Source organism: Hydra viridissima, unplaced genomic scaffold, assembly GCF_058129835.1.
Source record: "Hydra viridissima isolate aposymbiotic clone 2 unplaced genomic scaffold, HvirCarnegie_v1 scaffold_2, whole genome shotgun sequence".
NCBI classification, from domain to species: domain Eukaryota; kingdom Metazoa; phylum Cnidaria; class Hydrozoa; order Anthoathecata; family Hydridae; genus Hydra; species Hydra viridissima.
This window is the reverse complement of record NW_028324301.1, coordinates 78,066-103,189: the sequence shown is the minus strand read 5'-3', so window position 1 is coordinate 103,189 and position 25,124 is coordinate 78,066. Positions and strand designations below refer to the sequence as shown.

Here is a 25,124-nt window from a genome sequence, read left to right as displayed (position 1 = left end):
CATTGATTAGTGCAAGAACTGCTAGTTTAACTTCTCTATTTTCATTTTTTAGAACTATAACCTGGTACTCTGTATTCTTTATGTGCTTCCCATCAAAGTGCAAGCTCCAGTTTTCGTTTCTTAGAGCTTCAATAAAATGTTCTTTCAATTTTTCTCCTTCTTTTATTGTAGCTTTGTAAAAACCACTTTGACTTGGAGTTGGAATAGAAATTCCATCTTTTGCAAGAGTTTTTCAGACTGTGTGTGCCTTTCTTGAACTCAGTTTTGCTTTTGTCACTACATTTATTGCATAATAAGTTTTTTATCTTTTACATGTTGTTGGAGCCTCTGAATCTTGAGAACCACTGTCAGAATCTTGTTTTTCTTCTTCAGTGCTAAAATGTTCTTCATCTTCCCTGCTGAAATCATCCTTAGTATCTTGACTGACTTTTTGCTAAAATCAGCATTAGTTTTCTAGGATGAACTCCTTGTGTATCTTCAATTGTGGTGCAGTAGCCAGCTCTACCATTTGTTGACATCTGAAGATTATAGAAGGCTTTATCTTCCTGGCACAACCATTCTCCATTTTCATCAGTTACGTTGAACAAGTTGGTAAAGTCTTGCGTTCCTAGTTTTCTGCTGTCTTTTTCACACTTGTTTAGTACATTCTCAATTTTTCTTTCCACTGTAGATTTGCCTTTTTGAATTGGAAGATTAAGTTTTTTCCATAAGATTTTTACTTCTTTGACCACTATCACAACTCTCTCCTGTCTACTTTTCACATTTGCAGCCAAGCACTTAAATCTGTCCAGGATATGCTATTTTGTTGGCATTTTGTTCATTTGATCAAGACTGTCAACAATTTTTGCATACTTTCTTGAATTCTTGGCTGTTTCAAACCTCACCAAATTTGATTCCCATAGTTTCTTATTCAAATCTGAAGGAAGACTATTTTTAAACATCTTGACTATAGTCTTGTCGAATTATAATTTGAGTGGAAATTTAATTATCTACAAATAAACAAATCTTATGAGTTTAGGTTATCAAAAGAAATTTATAAAATATCAAAAGTCAGGTGATGATAACAAATATAATATATAATATGAAAGATTATGTAATAAGAATGCATAAATTTAGCAAAATCACACCAGCAATAAACTGAAGCTGTGATACCTTAAACTGTACTGTATCTAACAATAGATATACTATGAGTCATAAAAAAACATGCCGCTGAACTTATTGCAATAACTTTCCTCATTGTGAACCGATTTTAAAAATTTATTCAGCGATTATTCACAACTAAATTATCAACAAAACGACATCAAAATTACCACCAATGTGCCATTGCTCACTTTGCACGTGCACTCAAAACTTCAACAACACAAAATTGTCTCATTTCTTTACCAAAAAGTGAAATTACTGAAATGCAAATGTTAAGCTAAACACATCCAAAAGTTTAAATAGTTTTAGTTGTTTACTAAAAATGGTGTCTTCTTCAAATAGAGAACAAGAACAATACTTTACTAATATAAAATATTACTTTTTAAATTCTTTCTTATTGTCTCAAACTAGAACTTTTAAACTAATTTTAACTTCTATTTAAGAAACGAGACAATTTTTCTGTTGTTGAAGTTTGGAGTGTTCGTGTACAGTCAGTTTTTAGAATTGGGTTGCCATCAGACGAATGTTTTTCTGCAATTCAATTCTTAACAAAACCTGAAATTTTGTTAGGCATCAGACCAAATTTGACAAAGTTATGGTAGAAATTTCAGTGGCATGTTTTTTTATGACTCATAGTGTAGATGGGAGAAAACAGTTTTCAGCTTGGGGGGGGGGGTGGTGTAAACTTTTTTAAGATTTAACACTTTCAAATGGTATTTCCAGTTTTAAAATGTAATTTCTCATAGTGGCATGGGAAACCAAAAATTGCAAAAAAAAATTTTTAGTCATAAAAAAGCTATTATTTTTAAACAAAGTTAGTTTTTATACTTTTTACAGAGAAACTATTACTTTAGACCCAGTTGCCCCAAATGGAGAGAAACAAGCCCTTGATTTCTTAGATATTTTAAGGGTTTTACTCTTATAGTTTGAAAAGGCTAATATTTTTAATGTAAGTTAATATTTATGCTCTTTATTTGTTGCTCGTAGCCCATATATCCCTAATGGGATAAACGAGCCCAGGGATTTAAATAAAGTTTCTAGATTTTCATAAATTCATATGAACTAGTTGACTCTGACAATGACAAAAACTCTTTTTCCTTAACTGAAGTTAATTTTTATTACTTTTACCGTGATTTTTTAGCTCTTGACCCATATGCCCCTAAAGAGAAAAACAATCCCTGCTCCAACAACATCGCAAAAACAGTTTGTATAATTGAATACATTGATTCCTTTGTTTTAAAATAAAAATAGAAGAAATATCGTTAACTAGTTCTTGTCTTCTCGCTGATGTAAATCGAAAAGTAAATAAAATTTTTAATTTCGGTGCATAAATCCTTAAGAAAAACTCAAACTTTGACCCAAAATAGGCATTATTGGGCAGTACATAAATTGTCATAACTCGGGAACCAATAATCCAAATTTAAAAAATGAACAGCTAAAGGTAGCTAAAAATATTAAAGAAATTAAAGTGATGTGAAGTGCCTACTAACACATGACATAGTTGGTAGTCGCACACACAAATATGCTCTGGTGGTTGTCGATGAAGCGTAATATGCTCTGGTGGCTGTCAATTACCGAAGACATGAGTTTTGTTCTCCTTTAGACTCTGTCGACCTTTTTTTTGTCATTCAGGTTAAGAGATGCTTTCACTTGATCGTATGCACCAACCTGATGTCCCTGACTCCGGATTGCAACCTGCGAATTGTTCATCTATTTTCGGTTTTTCTAGTCACTTTTTGTATGATTAAAGTTTGAGTTCCTCTTCGACCAGAGTCTTGCTAAACCCCTTTGCTTTTTGATTGTATCAGAAGTCATACATTAGACTTTTCAACAGGCCTAGTACAACTTGCCCTACAGAGCTGCCAGATCATCGTTAAGTATCCTGTGCAATTGGTATGCAATGTAAGCGACTAGCTTTCGCACTAGGTCCGTCTGTCTGGTTCGAACAGTATCAACACGCTCTCGTTGCCTGATATTCTCCATAGTTTTTCCAAATACGCTATTATTCATCAACTAGAAGAAGCCTTTTAAAAGTTAGTTAGCTTTTTTCCTCAATTCGGTGTTCTTACTGGTTTAATTAGCCATCCAAAGCTCCAGCCTAAAATCTATAAACTTGCGGATCTTTATTACCACTATACCTAGCGATTGGTAGAGCTTTAAGTTGCGATAGTGCATAACATAGCCCTCCTTATTCCGAAGGTTTGGTACCAGTATCTCAAATCCCTAAATTATATGTTTACTCTCCTCATTTAGCTTTCTATGCTATTTGCTCAGCCATTCTTTTGGTACTTTCATTTTCTCTGGGGCTAGAGGATAGCAGTCGTGTATATCATGTAGCTCTCTGGGATACTTGATATCTACCTTTAGTATATATCTATCTGGCGCATCGTCAGCTGTTCCTAGGACAACTACAAGATTATGCAGGAACCACCTCAATCCCACTAACTGGTAGCGGTCGCTTCTTAGCCCAACATTTGAGGTTGCTGGCGTCCAGATATGATATGTAACTGTAGACTTTGAAGTGCTAAAGTCGGGACACACTAAGTTGTTTTTCCTGGGAAATATCTCAGCATGGAGATGCAACCTCGGTGACTCTTCTTGAAAAACAGATGCGTTTAGATATCGGTGAGGGGCTCTAGCTCAACTGCAGACTTTTTAAGGACGGAAAAATAGTGTGTCTATTAAGACCGTAGTTGCTCATCGACGTCTTCCTGAATTCCTCATCTGCCAAAAGTGTTTACATCCAAAATTTCTCAAAACTATTTGTGCTGTACATAATCTCCATCTTTTATTGCACTCTTCCTAAGCTTAGAGCAGAATGCCTTCTTTGGTGGTAAATTAGTTTTGTCGAACCTGTCAAAGCTGTTAACATATTCATATAGATAGACCCCTTTTTGCAGCAGAAAGATTAACTCAGCTTTTAAGGCGTTGTCTCGTTATACTGAGCTCCCTTATCTCCAGAATCTTAGATCATAAATCGAGTGATGAGTTTAGGAACTGCATAGAATTGATAAATTTTAGCCGCCCTAGATAGAAGGACATATATTTTTCAATATTGTTTGGGATGCAGGTAATTTTATCATTTTCGGTATCTTTACCTAAAGGCTGCATGATGATATGCCCGTCATAGCCTTTCAGATTGTGGAGTACAAGAGAAAGCTTTGCATTATTACGCTCGCCCTCGGTCTTCATAGCAATACATTTGAAATAGGCCGCTCTCCTATACCTTCCATTGATGTAGGTATGATTAGGTCTCCTATCATTCACGAGAGGTTTATCACATATAAAGCATTTTTCCTCTTTACCATAGATATACTGTTCTCGAGGGCTCTTCGAGTTATCTTAACTCTCAAAGAAGTCAGCAATCTCAGCAATCTTTGTCTGTAGGCTGTGCATGAAAGCTCTACAGTACCCTCATTACGGTATAAGAATGGTGCCTAAATTTGTAACATCGATATTGATTCTTAGCAATAGCTACACGAGACCTGATTGATAAGATACGTGTCGAGCGAGTTTTCAGGATTAGCTGAAATAACTTCCACTGGCATATTTAGACACTCAAAGTCCGCATATATAATGAAGGGTACTGGGGTCTGCATGTATTTATTCATAATTATTCGGATATTTTTTCCATGTTTCCGACATCAATTGAGATTTTTCCCCAATACTAAGGCAATACTTTACGATGTTCTTTTAAGAGGTCCTTTATCGAGAATAAACACAAGCAGTGCACATAAGTGTGCTTCATTTCAAGATGCTTATTATGCTGATAGCACATACCCGCCAGCCCAGTGATCAAACCGCAGAGATTCTTTTTTGGATTTACTTTATCTGGTATTAGTACAATGTTTATAATGGGGTCTTCTTCCTCCCCTTTCTTGTCTTTCTTCTCTTTAATATAGTCTTTCCATCTTGCTACTATACATCGGGCACAACACCTTACTCCTTCCGAAGACATTAGAAAAAATCCCTGGATTAAGACGCTCAAAGTTTTTAACATCTATGACCATCACCGGGAAATTAGTCTTATTGAAGTTTAGCTTAACCAGGTACTGCCTGTAATTGCTCTCACGTTCTTTATGGTATTTTGCTTGATATTTCTTGGATAGTATGGCCCATTTAAGGGGCAACTACCCTCAAATTTCAAAACTATACATATAAAGTAACTTTCTCTTTAGTCACATAGGAAATATTATACTGACAGTAAAAATACCAAAAAACACATAAAATGGTAGCTCGTTGCTATGGTAACCAAAAAAATAGCTGAAAATACCACAAAAACTGTGTTTACGCCGTAAAAAAATAAAGACTTGTAAGTAAAGGAGTGTCAATGAAATTTTGCAGAACTTTTCTAAATATCTGAATTTGTGATATGAACGAAGCAGATTTTTGAAATATTTTTTTTCCATATAAGGCTACAGACAAATTAGGTTTTTCAAAAAGGGTCAAAATGCAAAGAAAATAACTTAACAACTCAAAGTCTTAAGTCATATTAGAAATTCTACTCCGATCATATCATAACTATTGGCAAAATGAACAATTCCTGAAAAATTCATTATGATAGCATGTATACTTTTCAAGATTTTTTTACCGGCGTGTTAAAAAAGCAAATTCTCAGAAAACGCTAATCAAAAAATAAAATCATAAATTATTGTTCATTTCATAAATATATTTTTAAAAAAATCACTTTTTAAAAGAATATTTTAAAAATTACCAGATTCATAATATTCCTTGGACTTTTCTATTGACTTTTGGTGATCATTCTTTGACAATCGTTGACGTCGTAACAACTTTTGTTTAATCTTAAAACTTTCACTCGATTTAAATGATGATAGATTAATTCGTTTTTTGTTTATGAGTCTGAATCACTCATTTTTATGTGTCTAATAACATCCAAATTATCCAAAACATTTAAAGGATTATTTTATATCTTTTTGTTTCTGCTGTTGGATAAATTAGCTTTAATAACTTGATAAAATCGCAATTGTAAATAGCCTATGTTTGAATATAATAAGGAACAGAATATTATTTAGCAAAGAAGATTTAAATCAAATTATATATTTGAAACAGTACTCCAGGATAAGTTCACCAACAAAATATTCACCCCCATAGCAACGCGTTGCTATGCAAATATTTTTAACTTGGGATCAAAAAAACATAAATTAAACAAAAACTTATAAAGAAATCTATATCTTTTTTTGCAGATTCAAAATCTACATAAAGTTTTGCTCAATAATTGTTGGAAAATAAAAAATCCAATTTTTGGAAAAATTTGAGGGTAGTTGCCCCTTAAAGTATCTGTTATCAGTGTTCTTCACGTTCAGAACGCATCTCCTTGGGATACCACTAGGTATGTCCAAATAGTTACTAAAGCGGAAAGGTCTGTACTCTGCAGAGCTAATGAATATAAATTTGTATCGTTTTATTGACTAGCCAAAGTTAGCAGACGTGAAAGACATAATTTTTTCCGTTATCACTCCTTCGAATATATTGGGAAACTCCTCAATGTCGTCTTTATGTAGTATTAGTACACCTACGGCCCACAGATACCCAGGTGTGGTTGTAACATTTGGGTCATCTTCAGTAGTGATCGACCGAAATTCTTGTAATGTTTTTATCGCTATTATTTGAGCTGAACTTACACCATTCTGATTTTTACCAGCTCATTTTCTTAAACATAGTGTCATGATTGAAATGGATAATTTTGAACCTCCTAAAGACAAATTGGCTACATCAGCTCAAAGTCTGACAACAATAAAAAAAATTCCATCTTTTTCGCACATTGTGAAAATTATTGCGCAATTTCGAATAGGGGAAAATGATAAATGTGCATTTGACAATCCAAAATATCATTTAAGTGTTAAAGGATTTTTTTGGATTGTCCACTTGCTTCTCTATGACTTGGGTTTCGGAAAAACTTTAAAAAAATGTAAAATTTAAGTTATTTTTATTGCATTAATTTTTGTTTAAATTAGAACTAACTTTTTAAATATATATTAGTTATTTTTGGTTCCGGTTTCTGTTACTGTTCCAGTTTGGATTTATTTTCAGTTCAGGTTCCGGTTAGGAATATTTAGAATCTATTACCGGTTTGGTTCTGGTTCCGGCAAAATCTTTGTTCCGGTCTATCACTACCAATAAAACATGCTTGACAATAGGCTTACACGCACAAGTATCCGCATACCTATAGCCCAATCCGCCCCTGGTTTTTTGCACTAGAGTGCTGGAATTTGGTTAAATTCAAGACAAATAAAAGAGTTTTTAAAAAAGTTATCGCAGTTAAATCTATAATATATATATATATATATATATATATATATATATATATATATATATATATATATATATATATATATATATATATATATATATATATTCTTTTTTTTACAACTTCAATAAATTTACACATCGTGATATTAAAACAACATGACATCATATAATGCAACGTAAATAAAAAAGAAAAAATATATATATAACGTAATATTACCATGTATAACATTTTTTTTTTTTTTTTTTTTTTTTTTTTTTATACAACTTCAATAAATTTACACATCCGTTACATTAAAACTACATGACATCATATAATGCAACGTAAATAAAAAAAAAAAAGAATATAACATAATATTACCACGTATAACATCATAATAAGAAGTGGTTTAGCAAGTAGAACACATCATAATAAAACGTGGTTTAACAAGGATATTTAAGTATAACGTAAAATAATAGAGTTTCTTATCATAAAGACTATCAGTATTTTTTAAAAAATATTAGAATAAAAATAAGAAAAAGATAAAAAGACAAGAAATTTTCTTGTTACTTCAAATATATATATATATGTTGTTGTAAAGGAAAACTCGTAGAAGTCTATGAAGACTTATCATGGAGTACCTTTTCAAATTGTTAAATAAAGTCTGTTTCATATTTATATATAGTCAAAATACAGTCAGTGACACACATAAATATTTCAGTAAAGATTCTGTTGTTAAGTTTAATACATATCAATATAATTTGTTGATATTAAGTACGAGGTGTTTTATTTTATTTTTTAAGTTGGCAGGATTATTTAATACTTTAAGTTCTATATTTTTTGATATTATTTTGTTATACAGGTACGGACCCCGGTAGGAAATTGAAAACCGTGAGAACTTTGTTGTTCTTTTAGGCAGTGTGAAATTACCTGTTGCTCTTGTTATATATCTATTAGAGTTAACTTGAAAGAAGTTATTTAAAAAATGCGATGGGACTAGTCCAAGTTTGTATTTTAGCATAAATAGTACATTTTGGTAGATGTTGATTTGGTAGACATTTAGTGCATTTAAAGTTTTTAGTAAGGGTTCAGCATGGGAGAGTTTATCTTTATCATAAACTAGTCTTGATGCATGTTTTTGACTTATATAAATAGTACTCAATTTGGATTTGTGTGTACTTGCCCATGTAATATTAGCGTACGTAAGATAACTTTGGATGTAAGAAAAATAAAGCGATTTGAGGTTATGTTGGGATAACATAGGTTTAACTTTGTAGAGTATCCCAATATTTTTCGAAACTTTGGTGTTTATTGTACTTATATGGGCTCTCTAAGATATATTTTCGTCAATAAGGATCCCAAGAAATTTAGTTGTTTCTGTTCTTTCAATGTTTACCTTATCTATTTTTAGTGAGGGAAGGATAGTCGGTATATTATTTTTTTGTTTTTTGGAGTGAAACAATATGTATTTTGTTTTTTCTGTGTTTAGTGATAACTTATTCAATTTCAACCATATATTTGATCTTTTAAGCTCTTTGTTCATACATTTGTAAAGGTCTTTGATTGAGTTCGAGGATTAAAATAAGTTTGTGTCGTCGGCAAACATAATTACGTCAAGTTTATCCAAGGCTTTTGTAAGGTCATTTATATATAGAAGAAACAAAAGAGGTCCAAGAATGGAACCTTGGGGGACACCGCACTCAACTCGAAGTAGTTTTGAGTGTTTATAACTATCTAAAAAAACACATTGTTTCCTGTTGCTAAGATAGTTTTTGAACAAGTCAACGGTTATGTTTTTTATCCCATAGCTTTCCATTTTTTTAAGTAATATATTATGATTTACAGTATCAAACGCTTTTGACAGGTCTATAAAGATGCCTAGAACATACTGTTTTTTGTAAAAAGAATCACTTATAGTGTTAACTAGATCTAGGATTGCGTGTTCAGTTGAATATTGTTTTTGGAAACCGAATTGCTTTTTATTTAGAATTTTATTTTGGATTAGGTACTCATACAATCTGTTATAGATTACTCTTTCGAGAAGCTTAGAAAAGGTATGGAGCACCGAGATAGGTCTATAGTTATTAATTAAGTATGTTTCAGCTGGTTTAAATATTGGTACTACTTTAGCTACTTTAAGTTTGTCCGGTACAACTCCTGTTTTAATCGAAGACTTAAAAATTTCATATATAGGTTTATTTATCGTTGTAAAGACATTTGCCACTACCCTACTACAGATATCATCTATACCTGGAGTTTTATTTAATTTTAAAGAATTTAGAGCAACATTAAGTTCTTGATAGTTTAGTTCTTTGTAGCTTAGTTCGCTCTGGGTATCGCTTAGGTATGATTTGAAAGAGTTATTAGGAGACTTAATTTTCGTGGCAAGATTAGGGCCAATGTTAACAAAAAAATCGTTGAATTTTTCAGCAATCGTATTTTTGTCACTGTACACTGTATTGTCAATGACGATTTGAGCAGGTAAGGTATTTGATTTAAATTTTTTGTTCCCAATTATTTCTTTTATAGTATTCCATGTTTTTTTAATGTCACCTGTTGCATTTTTTATTTGATTCGAGTAGTAAATTTTCTTCGATTTTTTTTTTATTTTTTCAAATAAATTTTTGTATTGTTTGTAAGTATTTAGATTTTTTTCATTTCTGTTTTTTAAATATTTGATGTAAAGTCTTTGTTTTTTTTTTGAAGATTTTTTTATACCTCTGGTAATCCATGGACATTGTAAGTATTTTACTTTTAATTCTTGTTCTACAATTGGGAAATGATTATCGTAGTGCTTTAAGAATATTTCTATAAATTCATTATAAGCAGAGTTGGTATGCCCAAGGTTGCATTCTTGGTAAATCCTATCCCACCTTACTGCCGATAGTGATTCTTTAAACTGTTGAATAGTAAAATTATTAATTTTTCGTTTATAGACTTTGATTTTAGAGTTATTATTTTTTGTGTCTTGAGAAAAGGAAAAGTATATGAAAAGTGATCGGATATATCCGTTTTGATAACACCTGCTTTTAATGAAGAATCATAAAATGAATTAGTCAATATGTTGTCTATTGCAGTGATTGAATTAAATGTTACCCGGGTTGGTTTGTTTATTATAGGAAAGATGTAGTGTTGAAACATACCGTCAAAAAAAGTTTTGGTAACAGCATCTTCATTGTACTGTAGACAGTTTATATTTATGTCTCCAATACAAAATAAAATTTTGTGCTCTTTGTTATTTTTTAGAAATATTTGTTTTAGGTGATTTGAAAAATTTTTTATATCACCATCAGGTGGTCTGTAACAGGTGGGCACCAGTATATTTTTTAATTTTTTGTTCATTATTTCAATCGTAAAGACCTCACCATCGGCATCGGAAACCGAAAGATCGTCTCTAATTTTAGTTGTCAGATCATTATGAATATAAGTCATAATTCCACCTCCTCGTTTTTGAACTTTTCGTTCATAAGATATTAGCTCGTAGTTCGGAATTAACAGGTTTGAATTTAATCTGGATGATTCGTCAGAACACCAAGTTTCTGTTAAGCAAATCATACTGAACAAATAATTACATTCTATAAGAAAATGTTTTAGTTTGTCAATATTGTTAATTATACTTCTTATATTTATGTGTATCACCGTAAATTTATTATTTAATGATTTTAATTCATTTTTAAAAGTTCCTAATTCAAAAAACCGCGAGTTAAAATTATTTTCATTAAAAAAATTCAAATCTGGATCGTAAGAGTTATTAAGTAAAAAGTTATTTACCGATTTGAAAACATTAAAGTGTTGCTTTTCATAATCTATTGTTTGTTTAGCCATTTGTTAAGTAATCAACTTCGCTACGATCGCTTAAAATTACGTATGACTTTTTCTTTATCATACGCAAAAACTTTTTCATTTTCTAAATTCGCGACAAAAAACTTTATTAAATTTAGTTATAGCGTATTTACCTTGATTACGAAGGTTTTTAACTTCTACCCAAAGTTTTTTTCTCTCTTCCATCGTCTCTTTAGCAAAGTCTTCATTTATATATAGTCCACTACCTTTTACGTTTTTAAGTGAACTTAAAATTTTAATTTTATCTTGGTAGTTTAAAAGTTTCACTACGACAGTTCTCGGTGTTTTGTCTTCTTTATACGACCCAACTCGATGCGCTCGTTCCACAATAATTTCAGTTGAAATTTTAAGGTTGTTTGTAAATATTTTTTTCACAGATTTTTTACAATCACTCCAACTTTCTCCTGGTGAATCTTTTAAACCATCAACTCTAATGTTGTTACGACGAGAGCGGTTTTCTAAGTCAGTATTTTTTTTATTTATATTTTTAATTTCAAGATCATATTTCTTCCTTATTTGTCTTAATTCTTCGTTTATTTTCTCTTCTTGAAAGTGGAGACTTTCTTTCACATCATTTAAGTCTTTTTCAATATTTCGCATATTGAAAAAGACTTAAATGATGTGAAAGAAAGTTCAATTCATTTTCTATTTTGTCGAGTCTATCAGAAATTATTTTTATATTTCCACTTACTATTTGTGTGAAGTTCTTTTCCTGGTCTTTTAATAACCTTTCTGTTTCTTTAAGCAGAATTCTTTTTTGTTCTTCAAACTTGTTTGCAATAATTTTTTCGATATTTTTTATCGTCATTTCCATTTTTTAGTTAATATTCTTGAAGAGCAGTCGAGAACACGTGCCTTAGCGGCAAAAACTTTTGGAGAAAAAAAAAAGACATAACATCATAATACCATAATAACCATAATAGCATAATAATCATAACCATAACCATAACCATAACCATAACCATAACCATAATACCATAAATACAATAATAACCATAACACCATAATACCATAATAACAACAAAAAAAAAAGACAACATCATAATAAAAAGTGGTTTAACACGTATATTTAAGTATAACGTAAATTAGTACAGTTTCTTATCATAAAAAACTATTAGTATTTTTAAAAATAATATAATAAAAATAAGAAAAAGACAAAAAGACAAGAAATTTTCTTGTTACTTGAAATATATATATATATGTATATATATATATATATATATATATGTTATTGTAAAAAAATACTCGTAGATGTCTATGAAGACTTATCATCAAGTATCTTTTCACATTGTTAAATAAAGTCTATTTCAAATTTATATATGGTCAAAATACAGTCAGTGGTACACATAAATATTTCAGTATAGATTCTGCTGTTAAGTTTAATACATATTAATATAATTGTTGATATTAAGTATGAGGTGTTATATTTTATTTTTCAAGTTGGCAGGATTGTATAATACTTTAAGTTCTATATTTTTTGATATTATTTTGTTATACAGGTACGAACTCCGGTAGGAAATTGAAAACCGTGAGAACTTTGTTGTTATTTTAGGCAGTATGAAGTCGCCTATTACTCCTGTTATGTATCTATCAGAGTTAACTTGAAAGAAGTTATTTAAAAAAATGCGATGGGACTAGTCCAAATTTGTATTTTAGCATAAACAGTACATTTCGATAGATGTTGATTTGGTAGACATTAAGTGCATTTAAGGTTTTTAGTACGGGTTTAGCATGGGAGAGTTTATCTTTATTATAAACTAGTCTTGATGCAAGTTTTTGACTTATATAAATAGTACTCAGTTTGGATTTGTGTGTACTTGCCCATGTAATATTAGCGTACGTAAGATAACTTTGGATGTAAGAAAAATAAAGCGATTTGATGTTATGTTGGGATAACATAGGTTTAACTTTGTAGAGTATCCCAATATTTTTCGAAACTTTGGTGTTTATTGTACTTATATGGGCTCTCTAAGATATATTTTCGTCAATAAGGATCCCAAGAAATTTAGTTGTTTCTGTTCTTTCAATGTTTACCTTATCTATTTTTAGTGAGGGAAGGTATATTATTTTTTGTTTTTTGGAATGAAACAATTTTGTATTTTGTTTTTCTGTGTTTAGTGATAGCTTATTCAATTTCAACCATATATTTAATCTTTTAAGCTCTTTGTTCATACATTTATAAAGGTCTTTGATTGAGTTCGAGGATTAAAATAAGTTTGTGTCGTCGGCAAACATAATTACATCAAGTTTATCCAAGGCTTTTGTAAGGTCATTTATATATAGAAGAACTAAAAGAACTAAAAGAGGTCCAAGAATGGAACCTTGGGGGACACCGCACTCAACTCATAGTAGTTTTGAGTGTTTCTAACAATCTGAAAAAACACATTGTTTCCTGTTGCTAAGATAGTTTTTGAACTAGTCAACGGTTATGTTTTTTATCCCATAGCTTTCCATTTTTTTAAGTAATATATTATGATTTACAGTATCAAACGCTTTTGACAGGACTATAAAGATGCCTAGAGCATACTGTTTTTTGTAAAAAGAATTACTTATATTGTTTACTAGCTCTAGGATTGCGATTTCAGTTGAATATTGTTTTTGGAAGCCAAATTGCTTTTATTTAAATTTTTATTTTGGATTCAGTACTCATACAGTTTATTAAATGTTTCTCATTCGAGAAACTTAGAAAAGGAAGGGAATACCGAGATAGGTCTATATTTATTAATTAAGTATGTTTCAGCTGGTTTAAATATTGGTACTACTTTAGCTACTTTAAGCTTGTCCGGTATAATTCCTGTTTTAATCGAAGACTTAAAAATTTCATATATAGGTTTATTTATTGTTGTAAAGACAATTGCCACTACCCTACTACAGATATCATCTATACCTGGAGTTTTATTTCATTTTAAAGAATTTAGAACAACATTAAGTTCTTGATAGTTTAGTTCTTTGTAGTTTAGTTCGCTCTGGGTGTCACTTAGGTATGATTTGAATGAGTTATGAGGAGACAAAATTTTGGAGGCAAGATTAGGGCCAATCTTAATAAAAAAAATCGTTGAATATTTCAGTAATTGTATTTTTGTCACTGTACTCTGTATTGGCAATGACGATTTGAGCAGGTAAGGTATTTGATTTAAATTTTTTGTTCCCAATAATTTCTTTTATAATATTCCGTGTTTTTTTATTGTCACCAGGTGCACTTTTTATTTGATTCGAGTAGTAAACTTACTTTGATTTTTTTTTTTTTTTTTCAAATTAATTTTTGTACTGTTTGTAAATAATTAAATTTTTTTCATTTCTGTTTTTTAAATACTTGATGTAAAGTCTTCAATATTGTTCTTCAATAGGGAAATGATTATCATAGTGCTTTAAGAATATTTCTATAAATTCATTATAAGCAGAGTTGGTATGCCCAAGGTTGCATTCTTGGTAAATCCTGTCCCACCTTATTGCCGATAGTGATTCTTTAAACTGTTGAATAGTAAAATTATTAATTTTTCGTTTATAGACTTTGATTTTAGAGTTATTATTTTTTAGGTCTTGGGAAAAGGAAAAGTATACTGGAAAGTGATCGGATATATCCGTTTTAATAACACCTGCTTTTAATGAAGAATCATAAAATGAATTAGTCATTTTGTTGTCTTTTACTGTGATTGAACTAAATGTTACCGGGGTTGGTTTGTTTATTACAGGAAAGATGTAGTGTTGAAACATGCCGTCAATAAATGTTTTGATAACAGCATTTTCATTGTACTGTAGACAGTTTATATTTATGTCTCCAATACAAAATAATATTGTGTGCTCTTTGTTATTTTTTAGAAATATTTGTTTTACTTGATTTGAAAAATTTTTTATATCACCATCAGGTGGTCTGCAACAGGTGGGCACCAGTATATTTTTAAACTTTTTGTTTATTATTTCAATCGCAAAGACCTCGCTATTGGCATCAGAAACAGAAAGATCTTCTCAAATTTTAGTTGTCAGATCATTATGATTATATGTCATAATTCCACCTCCTCGTTAGGGTTAGGTATATATATATATATATAATATAGAGTTAATAATTATTATTTTTCATGACGCTGACAAAATCATTAAATACCCATTTATTTATCAGGATAATTCTTTCCAGACATGTTTTAAATCTGGTTTATAACGGATGTGTGTTGAAACTTAAAATTCGGCACTATATTGCAAATTTACTTTTTTTAATATGTAATATTTACTTATTAATATTGCATATTAACATGTTTATTTTTTTAGTGTTAAAAAAACAAATTTACTTACTGTAATTACATTTTTACATAAATTTACATATTACCTACGTTAGCCCACATGGCCTACGTGCCTCGACTGTATTGGGTCAAACTGCCCCATCGCCATGTTTAGAGTAAAAATTATTTTTTTCTTAACCCATCAACAGGTACTGTGTAAAATTTTACATCAACAAAGTTCTCAAGCTGTAAGCTTTACACAAGATACTTACCTATTGGAGTACTGTCGAAGACTAGTGAACACAAAAACATCAAACGAACTGTTCAAAATATACTTCAACTTATCAAACATCGATAAAAAGACGCAACAATGCCAACTGTGCTCAAACATCTGTGATACGTCATAGGAATAAGGGGAGGAGTGCTGCCGACCTTCCCCTTGATTCCTAGCGCATCGAAGCGCATAGTCAGAGATCTAACTTCCATATTTTTGATATGTTTTTACTAACAAGATATTGTTTTTTAATATCAAAAGAATAAACAGTAAATGTTTGTTCATTGACTGCAAGCGCATTTTAAAAAATTGAATTTGTGATTTTTAATCTTCTTTGCATGATTTCATTGGAGAAAATCTTAGAAACACATTTTACAAAAAAATCAACCTAACCATATTGCTTTCCCAAAACAATTCGGTTGGTATCTCAGTTAGAAAGGAGTTCTTCTTAAATACTTGTTTGAGTATTGGTAAATACGATTATTCCTGGATAAGAATGTGCAGCAATCTAATAAATAATTTGGAAACCTATGTACGGCCAAAATACCGAGATACATTAGCGTTATCTGAATATGGTTCAGTTTTCAGGAAAGAATTTCAGCTACATGTTAACTTTTCAGAGTTTATGACTGCATAGTGGTGAAAATAAATTTCAAAAGTAAATGTATATACACCTTGTAAGAAAAGTTTAAACGCACTTAGTTTTTCACGGGTATAATTCTTTTAAGAAAGGATAACCCGAGAAATTGATAAGATGTAGTCCGCATTTTTTAAGTTTATTTATACCAATGGTTTAATTTATCGATTTAGAGATTAAAAAAAAAAAAAAGTTATAACGATACCATAAAGAAGGTTGAGGGTGATGAGCAAACTAATGGAGCAGTTAAGTCCTTTCAACTTTTTGAAATAAAGTTTAAACACACTTTGAGTAAAAAATTCTTAACTCTTGTTAATTGATTGATTTTTTCTTGCAGTCTTTCGCAATTTCATTACTCAAAAGCCTGCTTTCGCTAGCATATTGTTTAATTTGCATGTTTATTCTTATCTTATTTTGAAAAAAACTGTCTACGATTTAATCCCACTTTCAGCCATTTTCAACTGATAAAAATTTGTCAAAAGATCATATTTTCATGGGTAAAACAGCTGTCTCATCGAAAATCAAATGGCAAGTTATAGGCATGCATAAAATGAAAACGAGCAATCGACAAATCAGCAAACACTGAATATTTCTGATTACAGCGTTCGTTCAGCAATAAAAAAATTACTTATTAACTGGTAGTATCACTGATAAACCCCGAGTTGGGCGCTCAAAAAACTGTCAGCTCGTGATGAAAACATGCTTTATACGCTTAGTAGACGCAACCCAAAAGCAGGAGTATCAGCTTTGAGTGCAAAAATGAATAGTTCGTTTGTAGATAAAATAGTTAGCCGTCCGACAATAAGTAAGCTATTACGCAAAAAAGAATTAAATTGGTTTCATGCTGTAAGAAAGCCTATGTTGTCATTAACCAATCGTCTAAAACGAAAAAAATGGTGCAAAGAGCGTTTGAATTATTCAGTGGAACAATGGAAAGTAGTTATCTTTTGCGATGAGTCGAATTTTAAAATTATCAACAGAAAAAACAAGAGATTTGTGCGTCTCAAAAATACGGAAAAACATTTGAAGCAACACATACGCAGTCATATTCAAAAAGTTGGTGGCTCTGTCGGCATATGGGGATGCATAACAGGCTCAGGCGTTGGCTGCTGAAGATTGAATTAGTATGGGTATCGTGACATTTCGGAAAATTCGCTTATCCCTAGTTGCGATTTATTCCAGACTGATCAAAACTGGTTATTTCAACAAGAATATGCTCCTTGTCATACACGACATTCAATTACCAATTATTTTGTTGAAAGTAATATTCGACTCATGACATGGCCAGCACGATCACCTGACTTAAACCCGATTGAAAGTTTATGGAGCTGGATGGGTTATCAATTATCAAAAAAGCAAATGACTGGTCACGAAATGCTTAAAAAAGAACTAACAAAGTTGTTTCTTGAAATACCAATCAAGATAAATTAAAATCTTATTGAACCAATACCAAGCCGATTACAAGCATGTATCAAAACAACGGGGGTCATATCCCATATTAACATATTTCCATGACAAAAAATTAATAAGCGCGTTTAAACTATATTGCACTTTATTCTCATTAGTTTTTTGATTTCTTGTGCTTGATATTACATTTTTGAAAAGGTTTTGTGTTTTTTTCTTCCAAAGTTATGTTTTTTTCTTAATTTATAATTGGCTAAGTAAGAAAACAAGAAAAAACGAAGACCTTGCACCAGATATTATCTTTGCACCAGTCCAAACTAACCATTACTTACAAAAAAACAAGTGCGTTTAAACTTTCTGTACAAGGTGTATATATAAGTTGCTTATGAAGTTTATGTTATTGTAATTTAAGAATTTTTATCTTATTTTCTACTTTAGCATATCAAGGAATTGCACAAATTAGCGGATTTTTATTAGCACTTGTTGTGGTTGTATCGGGAGGTATATTTAGAGATATTAATACTTACTATTTCAAAATCTCACTCTTTTTCATAACATTAACATAACGTAAGATTTCAACATTTTCATACAATCTTGAAAGTTTGAAGCTTTTTATACTCTTCACTACAGCATAAATGAAAAAGTGTCCCCTCGAAATCTTTTATACATTTACTGCCTGACGTTCTTTTAGGCCTTTTTTTAAAAACATGGCTCTTTATTTCTCCTTTAATTATTGTACGGAAAGATTTTAGTATTTTTTTGCAATTAACATGAACCATACCTTTTATGCTTTTTATCAACATTACTTAGTTTTGAGGAACTAAACTCACACTATATATATACTTAGCTATTTAGTTTACTATCTTAATCTTTGAAAATATATTCAAAAATTCAAAATGTGACAGAACTCAAAGTTCGCTTCCTTAATTTAATTACCGCAATCTTGCGTTGCACAATATCACACATTCCCACTCCCCTGTAGACCTGAACTGCATAAGTTCCTTCCGTAAACAAACTTTTTTAGTTTCAAAAATTTAAAGAAAGTTGATTTTCATTTGGAAAAAAAAAAAAACTTAACTTTTACAAATAAAGGTTCTCAAAAATAATCCAATAGTTTTTAGCGCATGACTTACTTTTTCTAAAAAAAGATGCAAATATTTTGAATCGTGTTTATATCTGCGATAGTTTAGAAATAAAACTAACTATACCATAACGATAGCAAGCGCATCAAAACTTACATTAGGCAGCGATAACTTTTTTGAAAACTCTTTGGTTTAATCGTCTTTTATGTCTTTGATAAAGTTTATTAACCTTTTCCAATTAAGCACAAATACAGATAATGGTGAAATGTTGAGTAATCAATAAATTTTTTCTAAAGAATCCTCAAAAGTTACCGCGCGTTAAAAATAAAATGTTCTTGCATTTTAAATATAAAACCTTGTCACACAATATTTGGTGTCCTTCTTCTAACAAAAGATTCTTTTCAAGTGACGATGAACTTAATCAAACTCACAATCACTTTTGCCAAACCAACAATACGTGTAAATCAATCACGGTTTTACCTGAAATTAATGAAGTAGGATACACTCAGCTGGCTAGAAAGTATGCATTTATTTACAACGAACATTTTGAAAGTGTTGTGAGGGTGGATGAAGCGTTAGACAAAATACAAGTTTCTATGGCTAATCTCTGTCACCTATTAGGTTTAAGCGAAAAAGATTCTTAAGGCAATCCGTTTGATAATGAAGTAGTTTCTAGAAAAATAAATAACTATTTTCAACGAGAAAAGAAGTTATACGCTGTCGACAATGTCGAAAATGAGAGTGTGATAAACTTCGAATAGAATGTATCAAACAAAAAAATAACTCATATACGTAAATGACATCGCAATTAATGTCATGGTTTACCGATGTTAATGAAGTTCAAATTAAGTCTTTTTAGCATCATGATGTGTTTCTTTATGCAAAAACATATGTTAAACAATTATTTACAAACTATGAGGATAAGCTAATAGAGATGACCAAAGTGCTTCGTTTTCATCCAGCATCAATTAATCAAGCTATTCTCTATATAAACAACAACAGCGTTTCTTTACAGGAATATTTGGGTCATTTTTGATCATATTCCTTTGAAATGCTTGAGGAATATTTCCCTACAAAAGCAAATACAAAGTCTGCAATATCATCAATTAATTTAGTATTAAACAAAATAGAAACACCAAATGAAAAATCAGTGGGGTTATCAACCCATTTGTCGTAATATAATGGTTAATACATTTCAAAAATATTTGTTCACGGTATTTCATAAGACTAGCAAATAAACGAAGAGCTCTTGATAAATCGGGCAACAAGATTATCAGTAAGTTGTTCATTCCTCATGACAGCTAGGCAAAGCACGAAATGACACATTAGCCATGTAGACTTAATCAAAAACGCAAGGAATTTATAGAAATAAGTCACAAAAATGTCATCACTTTTTTAAAATTGTAGTTTGAAAACGTAAAAAAACACGTTGACAGTGGGAAACTCTATTATTATCATTTTATCCACAAGTTCTGTGGTAACAAATCAAAAATGTGTAAAGTGCTCCATTAATAGATTGAGAAAATCAGAAAACTTGTATCAAATATCAGTTTTTATGAAGAAGCAATAAACATACTTGATGCCATTTAAAACTCTAACCCAAACACCTGCGGAGCTGAGAATGAAATAACTTCAGTTAAAAAAGGTGTAATAGTACACACTACAAAAAGCCTTCAAGAATTGTACAATCCATCCTTAAGCAAAGCTAGGATTTTAGACACTTTCTGAGAAAAACAAAATATGGCAAACTTTTTTCAATTAGAGATAATTGACGCAATTTCTCCTCAAACATAAAAATTTTGGATTCGTAAGTTTCAACTTTTCTTATTAGTTATCTTTTTATTTTTACAAGTGTAAAAAAAACGCGCTGTGTTGACTATGTCAAAAGTTCTCAGAAGTATCAGATTGGCTCCCACCAGCATCTTGTCTAAAAAGTATCATTAATAAAAAAAAGTATCTAATTTAAAGATACACATAGATTTTTCTAATATTTACCTTATGAACAGTTATCAGCTGAAACGTTATGTTGTCATTGCTTTTATACTTCTAGGATTTTGTTCTTTTTGCAGAATAGGTACATGTTAAATGTAAATAATACATAAAGATGTATATCTAAGTAAAAGATAAGCTTCATATCTAAAATTTTTGGCAAAATAGTTGAACGTGCTTGACCTACTCGAGCAGTATTGTTGGGCTTGTTCCTGGCCTCAATGAAACTCTCAAAAAAAAGAACTTATTTTATGCCTTAAATATTTAATTAAACAAACACCATGAGCACTAATCCTACCCACAGACAGTGACATTGGAATGGCTTTTAACAACTGATCATCAGAAATGCTGCATACTCACTAATGAAAACTGTGAATTCCAAGTTTTAATATATTCTTTCTTGTATATTTATATTTATTCTAAATGGTTTCCAAATTAAACTCCTCAGGACTTGCTTGACATGCACAGCACTGAGATGCTATTTTTTTCCAAGCATTTTTGATATACATCATTAAGTGCTTTGCCATCATTCTTTGTGGTATAAATAGCTGAAAAGCTTGAATTTATTACAAAAGTATTGTCAAGAAGAGTAAACTTAATATTCTTAATTCTTAAATGTTCAAATATCTTATGAATAAAGCTAGTTGTCTCTTTGGAAAAACAAAACATAAGATGAAAGTTTTCATCTTGGCTATTTGGATTACAATTTTTCGATACTATCTTTTTTCCATTTCGAATCTTTAACAGTACAAATAATATACTGTACATAGTGGAATCATCCACATCCCCTCTTCTTAGCTGCATGCTAAAGCTTATATTGGTCTCTCTGGCCATCACCTCCCACCTTGCAAGTAACCTATATGTCATCAAGTTCCGGTTGTGCTAAAACTCTAACACAATTATCGTTATGCTCCAAAATATACTAAAACACTCTAGAAACTGATAAAAATATGATTAAAATGTGGTTACATATGTATACAGTGGCGAAAAAATAAATGGCATAGATTGATCTTCAATATGTAATGATATATTTTCTAGAGATCTGAGTTTTGAGATCTAAACTATATCAGCCTAATAAAATGTTAATTTTAGAAGATAACATTACTGAGTAAGAAAAGAGAGTAACTTAGTTTAAATAAAAAAGTACAATAGTTTAATTGATTTAGAAGTACAGGTTAAACGGATAAATTAAATAGCACACCCTGTACAAAATTATCATTTCGTCCTTTTGCTACAAAAATCATGGAGGTTCTTTGTATAAATAGTTAACAAAACTTTATTAGAGATAAATTAACCCTTTAATGTTCACTGTCGCCATATGGGAACAAAAATTTTGAATTGGTTCTAATTGATTCCTGTTTCTTAAATTATCAATTTAGTGATATTTTAACGGGTGGCAACTAAAAAACGAGACTGGATTTAAAGACACATATCTCTTTAAAGAAGTAAGATAAAACAAAAAAGAAAAATGTTCTAGAAAGTATTTTTATTCTAGTTTTTAAGTATATAATCAGTTGTTCTCAATTAAACCATTTCTTCTGACTTTATCAACTAGGCCTGGTATAGACTGAGCTAGGCTCCGTATGAGCTCTTTATCAATTTTATTAAGGAAATATTTAATTCTAGAACGTAATTTTTTAAGAATTTCTGCATGCCAATTATTCTTCTAGACAAGACCTTTCAAAATACTCCAAATATTGTCGATAGGACGACATTCTGGCAAGTTTGCAGGGTTATTCGCTTTCTCGACATAATGCACGTTTTCCTTGTTTAGGTACATGATTGCTGTTTTTGCATAGTGAGATGATGCTAAATCTGGCTAGAATACAATATGCACCATCTGAATAATACTTATTGATGAATGGAATAAGTCTCTTTTTAATACATTTGTTTAAATAGATTTTTTGATTTACAGCCAGTCCACTTGGCACAAAGTAAGGTTGATAAATTCCATTTTTAGAAAAAGCAATCCATAGAAGTAATTTCTTTTGAAACTTTTGTTTTGTTTGGTATTTAACTGTAGATAGAGTAGATTTTACATCACTAGTATAAAATATATCATTTACATTGATACTGGAGTGTTTTAACGTGAAATAAGACTCATCGTGAATGATTGGTTTACGATTTTTGAATTTTTGACTCAATCGACTGCACTTAGTTCTAGCTGCTGCTTTTTGCTGGTCAGAGAAAATTTTTGGAATCGTCTTTTTTTTTCTTGACTTAATATTTGTTCTTTTTTTTAATGTTTTACTAATGTGTTGTTGAGTACAGTTGAACTTTTTAGCTGCCTGTCGTTGAGAAACTCCGCCTTTACGGTCAAACATGAGTTTGAACCTTTCAATGTTTGTCCTGGTCATTTTTTTAGCTTTTACTCCACTTCCTTGAACTTTTTGGTATCCAGATTCACTTTCAGCACGTTTAATTATCTTGTAGATAGTATTTTTAGGTATATTCTCAACTTTAAAGTGGTCATAAGTGAACTTTTTACCAGCATTTTTGTAATTTAAATAAAAATCATACACACGCTTTCTAATCTCTTCTTTGTTTTGAACTTATTTTTTAATTCATTTTTCTATAAAAAATAAAAATAAATAAAATATTTAAAAACTAGAATAAAAATACCTTCTAAAACAGTTTTCCTATTTTTAAACTCTTATTCCTTTAAGAAGATATGTGTCTTTAAATCCAGTCTCGTTTTTTAGTTGTCACCCGTTAACATAAATCCAACTTTATTTTTCTTTTTCTAGTCAATGTTGTGATTGCTGCGCTTATTGAAATAGGGGTTAATTTACCATAATTTTAGGTTAATTTTGTAAGTAAAAAGTACATGCAACCTTTAGCCCTACTCAACTGATAATTAGCTGAAATTCTTCCCTCTTTTTGTTTTTTATTTATTACAAGTGTATAGTTGTTTTAAATTTGTCAAAATTAGGCTCTGTGTATAAAGCTGAATTGGGGTATAACTGGAGCAAATATAATTGTTGCCGTATGGCAACATTAAACAATGGAGACAGTATTTTTTAGTCATTCAGCTTCTTTTTTTTAATGAGCTATTTCAAAGTATTTATTTTATTACATAACTTTATTTTCTAAGTTAAAGTTTCGTTTCTAAGTTGCCCCCCCCCCTCCACTCTGACCCTCCTTGCTGAGCAAAGTACATTTCTTCGATGTAATAATTATTTTATGATAGAAAGTATCATGTAATGTAAACCAGTTTTATTTAATAAGTTCTATATATAATTTGCTAGCATATTTAAATATAACAGCATGAAAGCAATCTTATTAAAATATTTTTGTCTATTACTCTTATCGTTCAATGTTGCCAAACGGTAATAATTAAAATTTTGGTGTAACTGTACTTTAAAAAAAAAAACTTTTTTTTTCATATCTTTATAATATTCATTAAAAAAAACTGTTTAAATAATTTTTTTAATAGTTTTTCCAATATTCGATCAAGAAAGGGTTAATATTTAGTGGGATATCCTTTTGAGTCAATAACTGCTTGACAACAATAGCCTACTGATTAGATCAATTTCTGACATCGTTTAGGCGTAAGGGCGTCCCTAGCAGCCATTATTTAGATCCAAAGTCGGTCTGATTTTGTTGCAGCTGAATGGTTTATGTTTCTGTCAACTTCCTCCCACAAACTTTCTTTCGGATTTAGGTCTGGTGACTGTGCGGATCACTCCAAAACATCCATTTTGTTAGCGTTAAACCACATTTTAACACTTTTGGGGGTTTGCTCAGGGTCAATTTCTTGATAGAGTTTCCAAACCAAAGAGAAATTTTCCTCGGCATGACGTTCTCTAGTATTTCTTTAGCATGTGTTGATCAATTTTCCCTTGATATCTATACAACGAGCCCACACCATACCATGGAAAATTGCCCCTAACTATCATATTGCCACCACCATGTTTTATGGTTCTTGGTTTTGGGGCCGACGAACAAATTGTTTTCCGTCTGATCCAAAGTGATTAAACTTAGACTCTTCAGTCTAAATTTAATCATTTATTCAAAGCACATTTTGCCGAAAACGTAATTCCTTGTGTAGTACGTTTTGCAAACTTCAAACGGCTCACGAGATTACGTTTTGTCACCAATGGTTTTTTTCGTGCAACCCTTCCAAATAGCTTATTTTCGGAAAAGCGTCTTCTAGCAGTGCTGACAGACAGATTGAGTTTTAAATTTTGAGCTATTTGTTCTTTAGTTCCCGGTGCGCCATTCAAAAAGATTCAGTTTTACAATACGGACATTGGTTTCCGTTATTTGTTACTTAATGAACCAGTGTTGTTAA

At 30.7% G+C, this 25,124-nt stretch overlaps 1 pseudogene across 1 annotated transcript; it reads right to left on the bottom strand.

Annotated features, from left to right (window-relative positions):
* Positions 1 to 11,216: 11,216 nt before the first annotated feature.
* Positions 11,217 to 12,078, bottom strand: LOC149891417 (uncharacterized; annotated as a pseudogene). Its single transcript, XR_016449911.1, has one exon. The product of XR_016449911.1 is annotated as an uncharacterized LOC149891417 (transcript).
* Between the last annotated feature and the right edge of the window lie 13,046 nt (positions 12,079 to 25,124).